The 19,167-nt window shown below is 42.0% G+C and overlaps 1 protein-coding gene across 1 annotated transcript in view; it reads right to left on the bottom strand.

The window, feature by feature from the left end:
* Positions 1-7,154: 7,154 nt before the first annotated feature.
* The window catches only part of LOC309683687 (uncharacterized protein), a gene marked incomplete at its 5' end in the record, with an annotated part of 62,712 nt that continues 50,699 nt past the window's right edge, over positions 7,155-19,167 (bottom strand). Inside the window, one exon of the mRNA XM_082498010.1 lies at positions 7,155-7,234. The remainder of the gene's footprint in view (positions 7,235-19,167) is intronic.

Genomic DNA, 19,167 nt, shown 5'->3' with positions numbered 1-19,167 from the left:
TTTGTGTTCAAAACAGAAGAAAATATGATGGCAACTGAAAACCAATGAAGGAAATACACGCAATAGCAAGAATGTTAACAGAGATAACAGGATGGGGGAACTATGGCATGTACATTATTTGCAGGGTGTCTGACTGAAGCTGATTGTTCATTAATTGTTTTTGGCAGGCTCGTGGGGGAAGATATCCAAAGTTTTGAAAGTCTTCAGTAGATGCTGGAGTCACAGATGTGGTTTGGAGGAAATGACAAAGGAGACAAGTCTCTGGCAACCCAGGTTAACATTTGAACCATTGAATCTATTCAGTTACAAGCCTAAACGTGGATTTTTTGGGGCATAATTTAAAGCTACTATACCTGAAAATTTCAGCGTTATGTTTTTATTTTCTGTGTTTTCTTAAAAAGTATAGGCCTGTCTGCAATTCATTTCCAGCATTTGTCTTCCACTTTTAGAAATCCCAAATCCCTTCCTGTTAAAATACTGTGTAAGCTCCCAACACAGAAGAAAGACAAGGTGAAAGCCTTTCTCCTCCCTGTGAGAGCATAGATACAGTCACATTGGCCCTGATAAATGCGTTATCTGAAATATATACTACTGGCTAGGAAGCAAGAGCTGTAAAAGTAACTCAGAAGTGCACAGACTCAAGGACTTCCCTTGGATTTTTCTGCCAGCCATCAAAGCCATGCCTAATCACAATGGAAAGTGATGATGGAAATACTACTTTGCTGTCTGCCAAAATGAATCTTCCCTGCAGACGAAATGGCTTAGCCAGATCAGAGTGGTATAACTTGCGCTTCCCCGTGCCAAGCTTTCTGATTCTGCCTCCTGGAAAAGCTCTATAGCAATTCCTTTACATAACGGAACCTATTTCTTGCTCAGAAACGCTTTGACGCTTTGACTGAGGCAACTACTCTAAAGGCTTTGTTCACAGGTAAAAGTTTTAAATCCGCATTCTCAACAGTTCTGGCCTGGTCCACGTAAACCAGGATGCACTAAGCCGATCACAGTTTTGAGATTTTCAGGTTTTACTGCCAGCTCTGCTTTGGATTGTGTTCTGTACTTAGATAGCTGCATATAATTGAGAAAGTAGGTAACACAGAAAGGCCATAGCAAAGACACACCAATTAGAAGAATTAAGAAGAGAAAATGACCACAATGAACAAATCACTACAATCATGGCATTATTATTTACAAAGAGGGGGCAAGAGTGTTTGCAGCTTAAGATAAGGAAGATTCTGCCCTTTCCCATTATCTTTTGTCACTTACTAACAAGATTAGGATTGCTATATATGCAAATATGTCCTTTGATTCCTGACTATCAAAAAAGCCATTAAAAATAACAAAATACCCTTCATGTGTGAGAAATGGTTTGTTACTACACTGACTGCAATCTATACAATTTGAGTTCCCCTAAATCACAAAACATGTTTTCAGCCGAGACCCCACAGAGCTATTGATCTTTTTTCGCATATTTCAAGCCAAGCAATGAAGTCCCCGGTACCTCCTGACTCCACGAACGATGGACTAATTTCTCTTTCTCAGCAGAGGACATGCTGCAATTCAAAGGCATCTTCCTGCTTAGACTAAGAACTCCTCTGTGTGTAACAAAAGTGAAATCCATGTCTTTAGACAACATCTGTCTGCTACTTAACTACATGGTGACAGCAAGAACCCAACTGCTATCCTGCCAGTCCAGTGAGAAGACCCCCCACCTTGGCTGTAGCAGAAGACTTACAGCACGTGGCTGAGCAGCTACGACACTATCCAGAAGAAAGCACACAGAATTACGCACGTCCAAACAAGGCAGCTATAAGGGTGAGGATCAGTTCAAAATGAAGACACCTATATTTAGCTCTCTTTATGCAAGGTAGGGCAAAATCCAGTTGCCTAAACATCTGTAGCTATCTCAGGCTGCCGAGGATATTTCAGCCTCTGCTTCAATAGGCACAAATGACCTATCTACAAGTTTCAAGCAGACTTTTGGGGCACCTAGAGGATATCCATATGATTCACACACAGATGAATCTCATCCTTAGGTGTCCAAACTCCCAACAGACAATGGAGAGCTAGTCAATACAGTCCCTAGAAGAAAGAACAGGTGATGGAGTTGATTTAAATGCCTGAAAACAGATGTTCAGGTTCATAGGAGATGCCTAGCCTTAAGCTTTTTATAGAGCTCTTTAAGCTTCTGGCCATTCCAGAATGATGCAGATGTCCTGCAGGTCCTGCATCATCACTGTGAGTCCCATGCAGATGCCTTCGGTGCCCATGGGTGCCTTTAATGACATTAAGGCCCTACATATGGGTTATGGATTCAATCTCCAGCTCTATAACTGGGAGCTTTGATATCCAGGTCACTCCTATACTTAGATGGTATAATCTGGATATGTAATGCACTCAAAGCATCCAAGTACAATAAGTGAGCAGACACCAGCATAACAAAAGGACATTTTGATGGAAGTAAAACTTAGATTTGATATGTCTCAGAAGGGAAAAGAATTAATCCCACTTGTTACATAAATGTGAGGAAAATAGAGCATTTGAGCATAACAGCTTCATACAATACATTTCTAAAATCAGATTAGATAAAATGAACAATAAATTCAGGCTTGTAGCTCTTAAAATTATCATTGTATAAAAACAGTTCACTCACAAATATTTTTATTGTGCTATCATTAAATATGAATGTCTCTCTAAACTTGCTTCAGAGGATGAATTAGCATAGTTGTAATAGTCTAGAATGAACTTTGATCTAGTATAAAAAATTCTAAAAGACATTTCCCACTTCTTTTCACTGGGAAGAAATTAGTTTTGGAACTGCTTGAGCTTATGTATTGTTTTATTAACTGGGACTAATTCCCAGTTTATTCCTCTATGTCCTTATATGACCTACACTCATCAGCTGTAGGGAAGGAACAAGCAGACAAAATTTATTTTGCTTCCTAAATATTTTGCAATCTGTGTCTGGAGCAATTCCCCTCAACCACTTCTGATGTCAGCAGGTACAGTAAACCAAAATACCTTAGTGTATGCTGGATATGTATCTGAAACACCACAGTGACATTAATCTAAATATCTCAAACACAAATCGTGTACGTGTACATGAATGTAAGCTCTTATTTTTTTCTTGAATAAGAATTAATATTGCACAGATGTAGATGATCTACTCATGAAGCAGTACTCTTTCTTGTTCATGTACCAAATTAACTAAACTAAACTAAACTTCCAAAATCACACAATTCCCCATCTTCAAAGCAACCTAAACTCTTAGAAGTGTAAGTTCTGTAGACTTCAGAAAAATGTCTTCATTAGCTGTGAAAATGGGCCATAGGTTTTCCAATCCCTAGGGCACCAAACCCATTTACCTATGGTAATTACACATCTATTAGAAATTACCTTCCTGTTATTGTGGCCCTTACACTTTCTTTCTACCACTGCCCCTGTTCTGCCCTTGCCATTGTAGGCACAGGCACCCCAAGGACATGGGCAGCATGTGGGTCATTGTCCCCTGGTAAAAGGCTGCAAGTCCCAGACCTGCTCAGTTCTGAATTAGAGCCAAAGACCGGGTGCAGTACACATGCTTGGTCACATTTAGCATCACCATCCCAGACATCGTGGGCGCCCGGGTCACGTCGTGCTAGCCTCAGATTAAGGAGCGAGCAAGCCAAAACTCTTTGCAATAGGACAGCATGAAAACAAGCTAAATCTGCCTCCAGAAGAACTTGGCACCAGCCTGGAGACAGCAAATAGGTGACTAAATGTCCAATATCTGGTCTCAAATGCTGTGCAGTTGCCTGGCCGACTGCTGGCCTCACACCCTCTCTCTCTCCAGGAGGAAGGACGTCTGCCAGCAGCGGACCCGGCCCCACGGCACAGAGCCAGCTCGAAGCATAGGCTCTTCTAAGGCTGAACGTGAGCTTTACTTACTTTCAAGACATAAAAACCTTCCATGTATAAGTCATTATTACACTGGCTCAGTAACACGCTTTGGTGCAAGACTAGCAAGCATGTGTAATTTTCTCACGCGCCACCAGAAGAAATGCAATGACTGAAGTGGACTTCTTAGGGAAGCATGACACTGTAAATCCTCTCCCTTGGGCAACGTAGCAGATACGGTACAGGCACGGAGAACATCTAATTAAGTTTACAGAAAGGCCTGAGCAAGACTGTGCTGGGCAGAGCTCTGTAAAGTTGCCAGGATTCGTTACCTGAGTGGGGCTGGACGCTCATGAGAGCTTTTGCAGGTACATGCACATTCACATGCGGGGAAAAAAAGAACAAAACAGCTAATAAACAGATCTCATCTAATACCCTGTGCTAAATCATGCAAGAATGGCAAATGGATATTCTCTCATGCTGTTACCTCAAATATTCCTGTTCGACTTATACTTTCTTGTCTGACTTTCTCAGCTGAGCATTTCCCTTACTCAGAATAAATGTGTTACAGCATTAGAAGCAGTTTAGTGGTTAGAAATTTATTCTTGGGACAATAAAGCTCTGTTCCCTTCGCACACAAAATTTTTTAACAGTGCAGCAAAACAGGTCGTATATATTTAGTAATGTGTCTTGGATTTAAACACAGAAACACATCTAAAATGTTCTTCATTTTTTGATTCTGAAGGTAAGCTCATGGAAGTTACTATTTTATCAGTATAGAAGAAGTCATACAAAGGTGATGTTGTGGTTAAGTTTTATTTATAACACATATTTTTACTGAACTTAGGACATTTGGAACACACCTCATCTGCCAAGGATCAAAAAATCCTCATGTGCTCTTACACCCCGAGAGAGAAATCAATCGGTCCAGCAGACTGCATCTGGGCAGGGATTGTATTTGTCTATTGCACGAATGTACTGTAAAATGCAGACACTGGGGGGGAAGGATCAAGTCAGGACACATCCATTTTTGTTCCACTGACCATTCTGTACGAGGCAATGAATAGGAGCTGGTACATGTATCATATTTCACTGTGAAATACTGACTTTCCACATTTCAGCAGAACCAAGGAGGAATTTGCAAATTTTATTTCAGCTCATAGGTCTAACTGAAGAGGTTGGTACACAAAGAGGGGAATATGAGTATACAGCTTGATTCTGCAAATTCCTCTTCTTTTAACCAAACCAGAAGACAAAGAATGATTCAAAACACATTTAAAGCTCCACATTGTTTCAGCCCAATTCTAATATGAAAATAAACACTTCACTGCCTCACACTTCCTTATTCACTTCTTAAATAGGCACACTCATTTCCCGTGGGACATGTAGGTAGCAGAATGAAAGTATTGCTGCAAGTAGGAAATGAAAGTCGGGAACAAAAGGGAAAATGCGATTCATTCATCACCTTCAATGGTAAGATACACTAGGAACTCAAATAAAATCTGGTAAATGCTAAAAGAAAAGCCTTAACTAGCAAGGGAGAGGAGAATCTTGCAGATTCTCTTTGTGACAATAGAGGACAAGCATCTGAGCCACACATACAGGTGTAAATAAACAGAAACTTGTGTTTTCCGGAACCAACCCCTTTTTTTATTAAGCAAAACAAGCTTTATGGAAGAATTCTCTGAAAACTGATCATTTGAGTTCTAATTATTTCTTATTTCAGCCTAATGTCTCCATTAACAACAAAGTAATACACCTTATCTCTCCAGCGCTTCTGCAGATATGAATATCTAGAAATTTAGTATGCAACTCCAAGAAAACACAGAACTGATCAGGGCGAAGGAGGATGATTATACCTTTAAACTGTACAACAGTTATGACTACAGGCAACTATGCACTAGCCCTTTGGTTTAGTTCTAAAACAAACACTAGAAAGGCTAATGAAGCACGGCTTGCAACTCTATAGGTATTTAATTTGCATTCAGTATCACTTAAGTATGGAGCTAAAGAAAAAAAAAAGAAATTGAGAGATGTCAGAAATTTTCACTGAAAATTTTATCCGTTTATTTACAGTTCGTTGTGGAAGCTGTTTCCACCTCACTTTTTCCAAAATCACTCGTCAAACTGCCCTCTCTGACTTTCTCTGCTAACACTGATTTTGGCTAGGAGGTCAGGAGGGGCGCCTGCTTAAGGAATCAACCTTCTGCAGCTGCTCCGTAGCTCTGGGAGAAGCAGCGACATGCTTGCATAAAATTAGTAATTATGGCAAACTGTTACTGCTCTCTGCAAAGGCCAGAACAAGACAGTGCAGACCAGGTTAAGCTGCATTTGTTAACAGGAGCAGATCATAACCAGCCTAAGCACAGCAGTCTGACACAATGTAAAACTTCCACAGGAGTTAATGGGAATTTTTTGTTCTAAATGAGTAAAAGGCCAGTCCCTGAGGATCCACCAGAGTCAGAACAGGCCTCCGGGTGATACAGAAGTGGTTATAAATCATTGCTGGCTGCAACAACAAAAAGCATCAGGGAAAGCTCAGCTGGACCAAGTAGTTTCCAGCCTGGCATTTAATTCAGAAGATGGAAGAACTGAGGTGAGTAAGGATGGGAAGGAGAGGAACTGTGGAAAGCCAGAGGTACATCCAGTGGATGTGAACCCTGGGCACATCTGTTGAATCATGAGCACTACAGGATGTGCATTCAGAGCTTCTCCTCACTAAAAATGCTTCTGCTGGTTACCCACAGCCAGCTGGCTGGTTGAGGGTACGTGTTCTTTTCAAATCCCTTTTATAAGCTCTACTCAAGTATGTCTAAGTGTATTTCTTATGAAACTTGTTCATATTGGCCTCAGACCCAAAGTGTACAGTCTTAAAATGCTTCCTCTGTACTTCCAACTAGTTCTATACTTAACTTATGAATATACTAAAAAGACTTGTTAAGGGAAAAAACTCACCAGTTACCATAATAAAATTAACCTCATACAATTCTTTCATAACTTCAGTACTTCAGCAAAGAAAATCCAGATGTCTAACACCAACATTGATCCAGCTTGTTTACATCGCACACGGAACTCTGTCTATGAAATTCACCTTCGTTCTCATCCTCTATCTTTACGACAAGATTAACTGATGTATTTTTCACATTTCAAGTTATGTACCTGGGTTACTGCAATCAAGGAACTTGCATAGTCCTGACCCATATAATATAAAAATACTCTTTACATAAAGCTATACATGTATGTACACACACAAAGGCACAGAAATGTACTGTAAAACTTACCATCACTTGCAGAAAGTGAGTCATTTGCACAGATCAGTGCCAAAGTAAACAGCAGATGCCGAAGATCCATACCTCTAATTCTGTAATAACAAAAGACAATAAGAGAGTTTCTTTATAAACTAATATTACTACCTAGTATGATGTGACATTTAAACTATCACCTAGTTTTATTGAATTCCTGATTGGATTTAAACCAGAAGTGTATTTAGTTCACGGTTTACTGCCTCGTAAAGTCATACATCATTTTGCAGTCTGGGACAGAGAGTAAATACTATTTTTACAAGAGAACTAGCTTATGGGTTTCTAGTTCATTTAATACAGAGAGAGAAAAAAATCAAGCATCGTTAATTTCTAGCCTGCTTCCAGGGAGCAGCCACACTCGCCCTGCAGCAGCCTTTGGGGGATGGATCCCAATCACTTGCCTAGGTTAAATGTGAAAGTAGGAAAAGAACAGTATCTCTTTCAGGGAACAAACATGTGATGACACCTTTTCCAGTTCATGCTCCTCTGAAGCTGCATTCATCTTCACATGTCATGTATAACCCTTCCCAGGTCTAGGACCACATGCAGTAAAGCTGAGAGGCGTGATGCAGTTTAATAAGCCAGTTCCCACACCAGAAACCCAAATGGCTGTTAGCAGAGCAACACCGGCTTAGTACCGATGGACACTGCCCGCGGCAGGCAGCACGGCAGGCAGCACGCCAGGAGCGGGGAGGGCAGCAGTAGCTGTGGAGCTGCAAGAATGAGAGCAACCCAGGCTAATTCTCCCCTGTGTTCCCTCCTGGCACCCTGCACAACCCTAAGCACCTGCCTCGGTGCCCCGGCTCTGCTGCGCCGCTCTTCAGAGGCTGCCGTGGACCCTGCGTCACTTCTGAGAAGGCACCTTCCGATGGACCTGAGCCCATCCACACAAACCTTTACAACCCAAGCATAACCCAACAAGCCTTTACAGCCTCCCGAAAAAGCACACTCCTTCTCCTGAGTTCACCTGTGCCACATGCACATAGCCTACAACCCCATCACACGATCCTGTTTGAGGGACACTACTCTGCTCCTGCCATTATCACCAGCATCTGAGAACAATGTGGAAGGGCAGAAGCTGGGATACGCTGGACTTGTGGGCAGCACAGCCTTCTGCACAAACTTGTACCATGCCCCCAAAAGCTCATGAGTTCTCCATATGTAGTAGGGGGAAAAAAACATACATACATACCGGGGATTACTACCTGATTATTTACAACCGTGCCCGTGGAGCACACAGATTACTGGAGGCCTTCAAAACCAAAGGTACAACACCAAAATGAACACGAATGCTGAAACAACAGTCAGGCAGCAGTTTCTTGTTCTGTGGCACAGAATTGCCAAGATACACTGACACCGCAGCTCAGTGAGGTAGCATAGCAAGAGAGAGACTAATAGCTCCACTTTCACAGTTGACTGTAAATTGGCATGACAAACCTTGATTCTACATTGGAGTGTTTTCAATTAGACATTTTCTTTCTTCATCTGACAGGAGATTAAATCACAAGTGTCCAAACAACCAAGGCCACTAATGAGTAAAAATCTTTAAGTGGGTGTTACCGATTACCAACCGATGCTGTCATATCTGGGTATCAAAGACTAGGCAGTCTCCTAGTAGAGCTAGCAAGGTTTTAATTTAGTCAGAAACCGTAAAACACAAGCACGCTGAGTATGTAAAACTATGGTAACAAAAGATAATTCCCTCAATTTTCTTACCCCAAGAGAACAGATTGAATCGCACTACAGAAAAAAAAAACAACCCAACCAACTTCTACCAATTCCAGATTTCTCATTCATGCTGTTTAGTACAAAACTTGAAAATCAGAAGGCATTTCTCACACCCTCATTGACACAAGTGCTCAGTAATTCTCAAGTTTCAGGGTCTGTACAGGAGGCATCTATTCCAACCCCTCTAAGCTGGCATAAACCAGACCTGCAAAGACAAGCCAGGAGAGATGCTCCCCACGGCACCCGCACCATGGTGGGGACACCCAGCTGCACCACCCGGGCACCCTGCGGCCAGTCTGAGCGGGCACGGGGCAGCCGCACAGAGAGGAACGCTGGGGGAGCTCTGGGGACCTGGGCCGCGCCAGGCAGGGCTTTCCCCTGGCCAAACAGACACGGGTTTCTCCAAAAGTGACTCCTCCGTTCTCAAGTGGCCAGGGAGGAGGGAAGGGTAGGTGGAGGCTGGAGGCGCGTTAGTGAGGATTTGGGGCGGTGTGGGAGCGAGGCAGCCTGGGGAGCAGGACCAGGAGCAGTGGAGGCTGCAGCTGCTGGAGTGCACAGGGCTGGGAAAAAGTTCATGAAGCAAATCACAGGCCAACAATCCTCCTGCTCTCGGAGAGGAGCTACACTGGCACAGCACGAGGGTCATCTGAGATCAGCTACGTTTTCAGCTAGCTCAACTGTTCCCCTGCTCCATCTGTACTCCTGTTTAAAGGATCCTTATTGTCTCAATTAGAAATCTTCTACAGAAATACTTCTCTGTATTTGCCAATTCTTCTCCTCTTACATGATTTCTACCTTGTTGAACAGCCCCTCCTTCCCTTCAGCCCTCCCAGTTTCTCCCTAAAGTTTTGTTTTCCCTTTCCAGGCCTGAGCACAATGTCACTTTATTTACAACCCTCTTGCTCTATCTCTGTTGCAATACCCAGGCATCCCATGCTGCCTCCGTATTCACACTTCCTTGTTCTCCCACGTCCACCAGCCTCTGCTGATCTTCCTACCACTCTTCTCCAGGCTTTCCCACTTCTTCCTGCCTAAAAACAGCCACAAGAAAAGCCCAAACCCTCACAAGAGTTCTCCTGTGTGATCGTATGTCATCAACAGAGTCCATCATTCAGAGCACATCTGTAAACACTGTTCTGTTTTCCATAACCACATGAAGCAATTCTCTGGTGGGACCAGGATCAGCCCCGGCGCGCAGCCATCACAGCACGGCTATCCTGTCCACCCCTGCGCTGTGACCGCAGCCATCTCAGCTTCCTCCAAGGACATGTGGTTTGACAGGTGAAGCACAAGCTTGGAAATACATGCCAGAAGGTCAACAATCACGCTGAACTTCAGTAAGGTCTTGCTGCTGCAGGCAAAACCGATCCCATCCCAGTACTCCTCTTCCTCTTGTGCTGGCAGACTTGTTTATATACCCGCACGCAGCGGACTCCATCAGAAAATTGTTCCAGTTCAAATTAATCCATAAACGTTTATTGTAACAAATCTGTTTGCTGACGGGTTTTATCAGGACTCCACAAAGTCGCGCCCCAGGAGCAGAGCCAGGGCAGCACAGGCATGGCAGTGAGCACCCGGGTGGAGGGGAGGGCACAACCACCCCTCCAGCAGCAGCTACTCCTTGTTTAAGAGCAATCTGGTAGTTATTGTGAAAGTCCCAGCTGAGCCACAGACCCTGACTAAAATACTGAGCTCTCTGAAACAGGGCACAGGATTAATTTGCGTTCCTAAACCTCAAAGGCGATCAGAATTGCTGTTTAATGCCTTGCCTTTTCGCTAGTAAAATGTGGTATAGAAGCAAATAATGCTTCTTCTGTGGATGCTCAGAAATGCCACTACCTTAGCAAAGCAAAGCAACAGTGTCTGCTCTGCCTAAATCCACACAGGGCCCTCCACTGAGTTATCTGTGCAGACAAGTTGCACGTGGGAGAAAAATCCAACCGGTGTACTCTGAACGTGCCCAGTAGGGACAGGACTGAGCTCACAACCGGTAACTGCTCTCATTTGAAAATATGGATGGGCCATGCTCCACCCTTTGTACAACAGCCTCTGGGAAAGGGCATGCTGTGCTAGCCTCTTTGGAGCTCAAACCCAGAGCCCTTGGGGCAGCACTCACGCAAGGACTCTGCCAGGCAAAAGGAGCTCTGCAGGGACTACGTGACCTCTCTGCATCCAGCACATATACCGAAAGCTCTGCCGAGCTGCGGGTACAACTACCACTTCTAGAGGTATCGGAGGCCAAGGGAGAGCTACACTGCCACGGGTCAGGTCTCATGGGAGACAACCTGGTGCAAAGCAGGAGCTGTCCCATCATGATAATGCTTTTGGTGGTACAGAATAAAATTTCTGAGAGAAGAGTCTTCTGAAGTGCCCTCTGCCCCACCATCAGGCAACTACTGCCTTGCAGAAAGTTCTCACAAATCTGTCTGGTAACATCCTGCTGCTGTTCCTCTAAGACATTCTTGCAAACTCACTGCCAACAAGAACAGTATTGTTCAGAGGCTGCAGTGTTAACCTAGCAAGAGACAGCTTCTCTGTCAGCTTTAGGACAAAACCGGCCTTTTACAACCTAGTAATATCCACCTCCCAACACCTACCCCTGTATGCATATGAGAGGCAGATGCCACTAATAAAGTCCCTGGTATTTAACAGAAAATGAATTTCAGTGTCTGTAATACACACTATTCTAAGGAATAATAGTCTATATCTTACCCAACTCCAGCAGTTTATAAGAATGAACAGAGCTAAAACCAGAAAAAAAAATTACAGCAGCTGACTGTCCTCAAGCCAGCTGAAACTTGACCACAGGAACATTTGGCTAGAGGTCAGGTCAGGCTAATTGCTTCAGTACAGAATGGGAGCCAGGAGTTATAAAAAGGATGAAAAAAATTCTTGGCCCTTTTCTATAGCGATGTTGGAGTAAGGTCAATCACAAGTTAATTTAAACATGACATCTCTCCAGTGGGACGTGAACATAGTCAGCATAAACAGGAGAATCCGGGATAAGAAAATCCATGCAAGAAGAAATAGTTTAGTCACAGCTTACTGAGTGGTTTGCATTTACTCCGGTCAGGTAACAATGTTAACACTCAGAGTAAACCATAAGGAGTTTTGCTTATAAACAAAACTGTTGTTTGAATTAGATAGCTCCCGAACCTGAAAGGACCCGATGAAGGAGAAGGACATTACACTTCATTAAACTGTGCCTATGAAGGGACTTCTGCTCTTGCCATCTCCATTAACTCACTGTACTCCAAATATGAGAGCTCTTTTCCCCTGTAACCTCCTCCAGTTTAGCATTGCTTGCCAAAGCAGCACACGTGCAGCTAGTGCAGAACCAAAGGTGGCCTCTCTGCTGCAAACTAAATCACAAAATCATTGAGCGAAGGATTAATCTGAGGTGCTTTTTTGTACGTTGCTAGATTTCATCATTCCATCAGATTGCAAACAGCCAAGGACACAAGAGCGTGCAATGCAGATGTATACACACCAGCACATCCACCACCGAGTAAGAACAAGTTCTGAGAAGGAAATGTAACTCCAGGGTCTCCAGATCTGTCCTGAACCTTGGATGCAACTACCAAATACAAACGTGCATAGCCTTAAAGAATTTTTCTGGGTGAGAGACCTTTATTTTTCACAGTGTGGCTACTCCTTACAGGCTATCTCACGGCAAGATTTGTGATACCAAGAGGAAATCTTCTTTCTTTGCTTGCGTAAAAACATTCGCACCGGTCTGGCTGATCATGCATAGCTGAAATCACTTTGCCTGCTTACCCTCATTCCCCTGAATGCCAACAGGACACCGTCATTCTGCAGATGAAATGAGTTACAGCCCTTCCAATCAACACAATCTAAAACTGCCAGGAACCTAAAGACTTCTTCCCCTGCTTGCTGATATTACAGCTTGATTGAGTCATCAGCAGCACTTGGACGAACGCCTGTTTTTATAGAACCCTTGTCAGGGCTATATACTCAGCCCTGTTAAGAAACAGAAATAACAAATTGTCACAGTTGATATGAATAACACACCATCCACCCAGTGTGTACAGTTATCTGGGATATGAATAGAACAAGGAATAATACCGTAGAAGCAGAAATAATGTACTGCAAGCTAAAAAAAAAAAAAATTAAAATCTTATAAAGGGCCTATTTCAGAAAAAAAAAAAAACAGAACCTAAGAACAAAAGGCAGCACCACTGGAAAAGAATGGGGGACTCTGGCATAAAGCTGCATTTATTATGCATGGTTTGATGCAAATTTGAGGATCATTAAAGAGTACATCATTATGAGAAACTAAAACTATGGAACAGAAGCAATTTTATATTATTTTAGAGCTCTACATAAACTAAATAATTTATAATAGTTTTAAGTATTAAAATTAAGAATGGAATCTATTAGAATAACCCCAAGGCTCACTTTGGATTTAGAAAAAAAATTGCATTTTTTTTTCCCCTAAACAAAATTTTACTTTTGGAAAAGAGACTATATGAAAGCTTCATTTTAATACCAAATGTATTTGTATCTCCATTGTAATAGACACCTTCAATACTTTTACCAGAGCTGATTTCTTTTTGCCATGGATAGAAGCGCTAGCTAATTGCTCTGATTTAAACTGGTAGCAAGCCAAATGGTTATCAGTTCTTGGATGTGGTTAAGGAGCCCTTCAGTGAATCCAGAGTTGGGACACTGCTCTGGGCTTGTGCTGAAAGCTGTTCTAGGTTAATCCAGCCATAAAGTCATACTCCAAGAACTGGGCTAGGAAGTAAAGGGATGGCTGTGGCATATGGCGTACGAATTCTTTATTTACAATAAAATCTGTTATGCTTTGACAGCAGTAACCTAATGGACAAGGTAGACAGAGGATCTTAGCTATAAGACTAGCAGATTATCTCCATCAGAAGGTAATTGCTAAAAGAGAATTGAAGTTACAGTCTTAAATTGTAACAAATTGATACAACGCATCAATTCAACGTCAAATATCATGACAAGAAATGTCTGAGTCTGTATCTAGAACAACTCCCTAGTAATCGGTACTAAAAAATGTGGTTTTACTCAGAGGAAATAATGTCACTGAGATAATTATTCACACTTCACATAAAGAGATTAAATGATAATTCCAGTGCTGTAAAACATTTCCGTGCCAGTGTAAAACACAACAACAAAACTCTTCAGTGTCTTGCTAGCATTAAAGTTTAAATCCCGTCAGGACTCAGCAGCATGGCCCCAATCCAGCAAAGAAGCTAAAGGTATCTGATTTTAAGCAAACAAGGTTATATATTTAACATGAGAACATGGCAAAGCAACTCCCCTAGCACAGCCAGAGCGCTTAGCACCTGGCAAAAACTATGAAGAAACAACGAAGCACAGGAATCGTGGTGGAAAGCAACCTATATGACGTTACTGGGAGTTTAGGCTGGAACATGAGGGAAAACAAACAGGATGATTCACATGCTTCATATTAAATAACCTTCTTATATGTGCTGCTGGATCGCCACTGCACAGCAGTTACAGTTGGCATTTTCTTTGCAAGCCTTCTCCTGTGTGCCCGTATCCGTGTATCACTCGAATTAAAAAGCATACTACCTCGTACTCGGGCAAATGTAGTCAGTCAGTTAGGTTTCAGCACACATTATAAACGAATCTGCATCAGGTTTCTCGGTGCTCTTCTGTAACGCAAAAACCCTCCTCCCCCTGATTTCCCGAAATCGCTCTTTGAGGTCTGAAAGGCAGGTTTGTTGATTAGAAAAAACTGAGGATGCTTTGTTCAAAAATGCTTGGCTATAACCAAACCCTGTTTCAACATGACACAGCTCCTGCTGACCTCAGGTGAAACACGGTTTGGTTAGAGACAAGTGTTTTTGAACAAAGCATCCTCAATTTCTGCTAGTCACCTTGAACCCAAACAAGCCTTTTAGACCTAAAAGAGCAATTTCAGGAAATCAGGGGGAGGAGGGTTTTCATTTTAAACAGTATTTGTATATAAAAAACATTTTTTTCCAGGAAAAACATCTTCAAGAAGCTGTAAAATTGAAGTTCAAGACCCTGGTATTTATCCTAGACTAATGGAACTACTTAACAGTCCATTACCATGGGACAAATTAATTACATGGTTTAATCGTATGCTAAATTATTCATGTGCTCCTAATCAGATTAAAGACTACATAACAAAGCCTGTATGGCATTTAGGAAGTCATTAACTTAAATAGTGGATTAAGTGAAAGCTGTTAAATGACAGACAGAGGACTTGAGCAGCATTTCTGGATGGCCACTTGTGACTCCAAGTACTCGCATGTTTACTACCACTTGGTCAACATACAAAGATTAATCAGCTTGACAGAATGTATAACAGTAAACAACTGCATTTTAAATTGTTGCCATTTTCTATGTCCTGAAGTTCCTATCAGATTAAGATATGATTTATATTGACTTAATTTGCGTCTGTAATTCACAGATTGAAGCTAACTTTAAATCTTGTTTCAGCTGACGTAGAGTTAGCATATAAGCACATCTATCCAACACAACTGTTTTTCAAAATAATTGCAAGTAAAATTTCCTGTTTAAGAAGTTCTGTGTTAATGAGAAACGGTATTGATTGCAACTGCTTTCCATGTATCCTCTGTAAGATCATACCAGCACCGTCCCCTGGCCCTATTCTCTGCTGATTTGGTGCTTTAAGTCCATACAAATCTGAATATATAAACTGTGGGCACCTGCCAAAAAGTAGCATACTGCATTCAGCAACTGCATAAATCACTTTGTATAGCCATATACAAAGATTTTGAGTTAGATCCTTGAATGTGTAAATCAGCACAAAGTTGAAAGAGATACTAAGTGAGACCAGCAACGGCAGAAGTTTATTCAGTACTTTTAAATGCAGTGTTGCCAAAACAAGTTTTCACAAGGTGAGTAATAACTTGTGAAGAAAAGCTGATCTCTGTTCAAACCTTTCATAAAATCTTAAAAAGTCAGTTAACTTCTCCCTCCACTTGCGTTGGGAAGATCTGGAAATTAAAGTATCCAACTTTTGAGTTTACAGTAAGTTTTGATGAAGCGTCTCACATACAAAAGCAGGTGATGTCCACACTTATCAAAGTGACTTAAAAACATATCAACATTTTTATATACTATCCAAACAGGATCTCTAGAACCTTTATACTAAACCAATCACTTCTGATACACATTTTTATGATACAGCTGTTGATGACACCTTTTAAGCCAAGAGCTATAGGAGGGATGCCGTTAAGTTATTGTTTTAATTGGAGATTTTTCCAAGGTTAGCATGTCCTGTATTTCCAAATACAGGGAGACAAATCACTAACCCACCCACCATGACACTTACTAATCACACTTGAATCCTGTGTAAGCAACCACGTTCACAATAAGCATGATGAAACTGATTGCTCTTAGGTTCTACTGCAAAGCGTATGGCAGCATTAGATAAATCACCTCTGCATAGATTATAGTTTTCCTAACATTACTAAAACTGGGGAATATCACAGCAGATGGAGCTTTGAGTTTTGAATTGCCCTGATGCATAAATTAGTCCGGATTTTTAGCTCACTTATTGCATACAAGTTTTTCTTCAGCAATCAGACTTCACAACAGGTGACTGGACTCACGCTAAAAAGAATGACGACCGGTATAGTTCATTCAAGGAAGATATTTTTCTATTGCTGCTTTCAGAGGTTTCAGAAGTGATAGTCTGCAAAGATTTCCGACAGCTTACCAACCAGTTAGCTCTGAATATAAATCGATACAGTTGGCTTTAATCAGATACAAAAAAAATCCCCAAACCCCTCAAAGCCTGTAGTCATTTCATAACTTAGAAAGTGAATCCAGATGTCAGCTGTTCTATGAGCTGCCGAGAACAATTAATTGCAGGATTACTCGGTGGTCTATAAATTAGTTTCTTGGCTAAGAAGAATCTGGTTTTGGCTGGCCTGGAATGGAGTTTTTATCTCCCTAGGAGAGCAGGCTTTCTTCCAGTCTCAGACACGCTCTATGGCAGACATAAAACTCACAGAAAAAGCACATACTGTGGGTCAGCCAGGTTCCTCCTGAATAGCTCAGCTGGTAGCGAGGGACCCAACAGCTGTACCCTTACGGAGTAGGAAAGTCCTCAAAATTTAGAGCTTGCGGTTGTGTTTTATTTCCCTGTGTCTTTTTGTTCGATATTAAAGGGTTTTTTTTTAAGATTTGAAGTCTTAATTAAAATACGTGCTTTCCTTTGATACAGATACTTGTTCTAGATCTCGCTATAGATACAAGGTATACTTATATATGTTTGATAAAGGATCTAGAGAAGTGTTTTGAGCCTGAGAAGCTGAAGTATCATACTACAGAAATGGTAGGAAACTTGTATCATGCGGTGTGTGATTTTTTTAAGCAACTATCTTATTTGAAACAACCCAAAAGCTAATTTTTTCAGGAAAGATTTGTCCTGATAGGAGTAGTACATTTAATTTACTGGTGTGGCTGAAAGTCAACTGATATGGTAACAAGCATCGGCTACTAGGACCTGTAGCACAAATTAAGAGAGATGGTGGTATAGCTTTACAGAGAAACATCTGAAAAAGAGGACTAGCATTTCTCTCTTTAATTGGATTCCTTAAGTAGGTTTTTATTTATGGCATGTAGTTCATAAACCACATCTAGTCCATGAAACTATGCTATCCAGCCTGTGTCACTTCTGCCTGGAGGAGATGAGAAATGGCTTTTAAAGCTGTGAAGGCTGCCTGAACCTCCCAGCTTTTTCTGCCAGCCACAGCCTAAAGGAGCGCTTGGCTTGGTCCTATTGCCATCGGCACGGGGAGCTTTGGGGGGCTGTGCTTTCCCAGCCCCTTCCTCCCCTCCTTTCCTCCTTCCTGTTTGTGGTGGTTTGGGCTGGGCTGGCCGCTAAATGAATGGCAGATGCTCTCTGTAACCTCTCTACCCTCAGAGAAGGGAGAGCATCTCCCTTCAGACGAGGGGAGAAAGAATGACAGAGAGAGAGAACTTATGGGTTGAAAAAGAAACTAAACTACTTTAATGAAATATTAATAATACTAAAAAGAAAAAATAATATACATATATAAAAAAGAAATATATACAATATATACAAAACCGTATCAAGCCCCCAGGATGACAACCATGTCACTGGCTGGCACTGGGGAAGTCCCCGAATGGACTCGGTGATGGACGGGAACTGGATTCTGGATTTGGATTCAGCAATACATACAGATCAGGATCAAAGGCAGACAAACAGACAGAGTCCTCCCGGGACGTCGGCCACTGAAGAAAGAGGGCAGACCCTTTGATCCCTCAGCTTTATACTGAGCATGAGGCAGATGGGATGGAATACCCTGTGGGTCAGTTTTGGGTCACCTGTCCTGTCTGCTCCTCCCCGCAGATGGGACCCCTCTACGTTTTTCCGCTTCCGACCCTCCAACGGGGCAAATAACAAAGTTCTCTGGCCTTGGGGGTTATAGCAGTAAGTATACGCAGGAGCCCCTCTGTATACCATGCCTGGGCATCATAGGTCTGATCACTCCGAGAGCAAACAGTGTCTGGACCACATGCTGTTGATTTCAGAGTGCCATTAGTTAGAAGAGACTTAACTGAAAAGCAAAATTACTGAAAAGAAAATCAGTTCTGTTTTACCTCAAACCAGGACCCTATTTCTTCACTATCTGCTAGTGATGGAAGCATGAGGGCCTTCGTGAGGAAAAAAGATGGGAAGAGGGCGTTGCTTCCACGTGCTTGCGCAGTGACAGGGACGAGCTGCTTCCCCGGGGTAGAGGGCGGAGGGTAGGGGGTGGATGGGGTAAGACCATCTGATGTTGCTGAACTAACAGTGGGACCACTGCAGCTAAGTGCGAATATTAAGCTTAGCCTTTCCAAAATCCAGACTTACTCCCCACTACTACTGCAATGATTGGACCATATGGTCGTATTTTTACTAGTCACACATAATAAACCCTACAGTAGTATGTACAGTGTAAGACTCTATTTGCTGGAGTGCATTTTTAAAGCACACTGAGCCATGTGTGGGAGGATAGGTTTCCACAGATTTATCTAATCTGATTCTTTTCACTGGTTCAGTGTAGTAGATTTAGTCTGGAAAATCTATTTTTCACATGTAATTCTCAAACAGCATATTTATGAGACACTTTACTTGGAAGCAAGAGCCAGAATACAAGTGGCTACCAACAAGCGCAGAGTATTGTCTTTAAAACAAAAAAGACCATTAAGTAAATACTTTGTGCAGTATATTTTAATGCTA

This window comes from Vanellus vanellus, assembly GCF_965231255.1.
Source record: "Vanellus vanellus genome assembly, chromosome: Z".
NCBI classification, from domain to species: Eukaryota; Metazoa; Chordata; class Aves; order Charadriiformes; family Charadriidae; genus Vanellus; species Vanellus vanellus.
The sequence above is the reverse complement of the archived record's forward strand: the minus strand, read 5'-3'. Positions and strand labels throughout refer to the sequence as shown.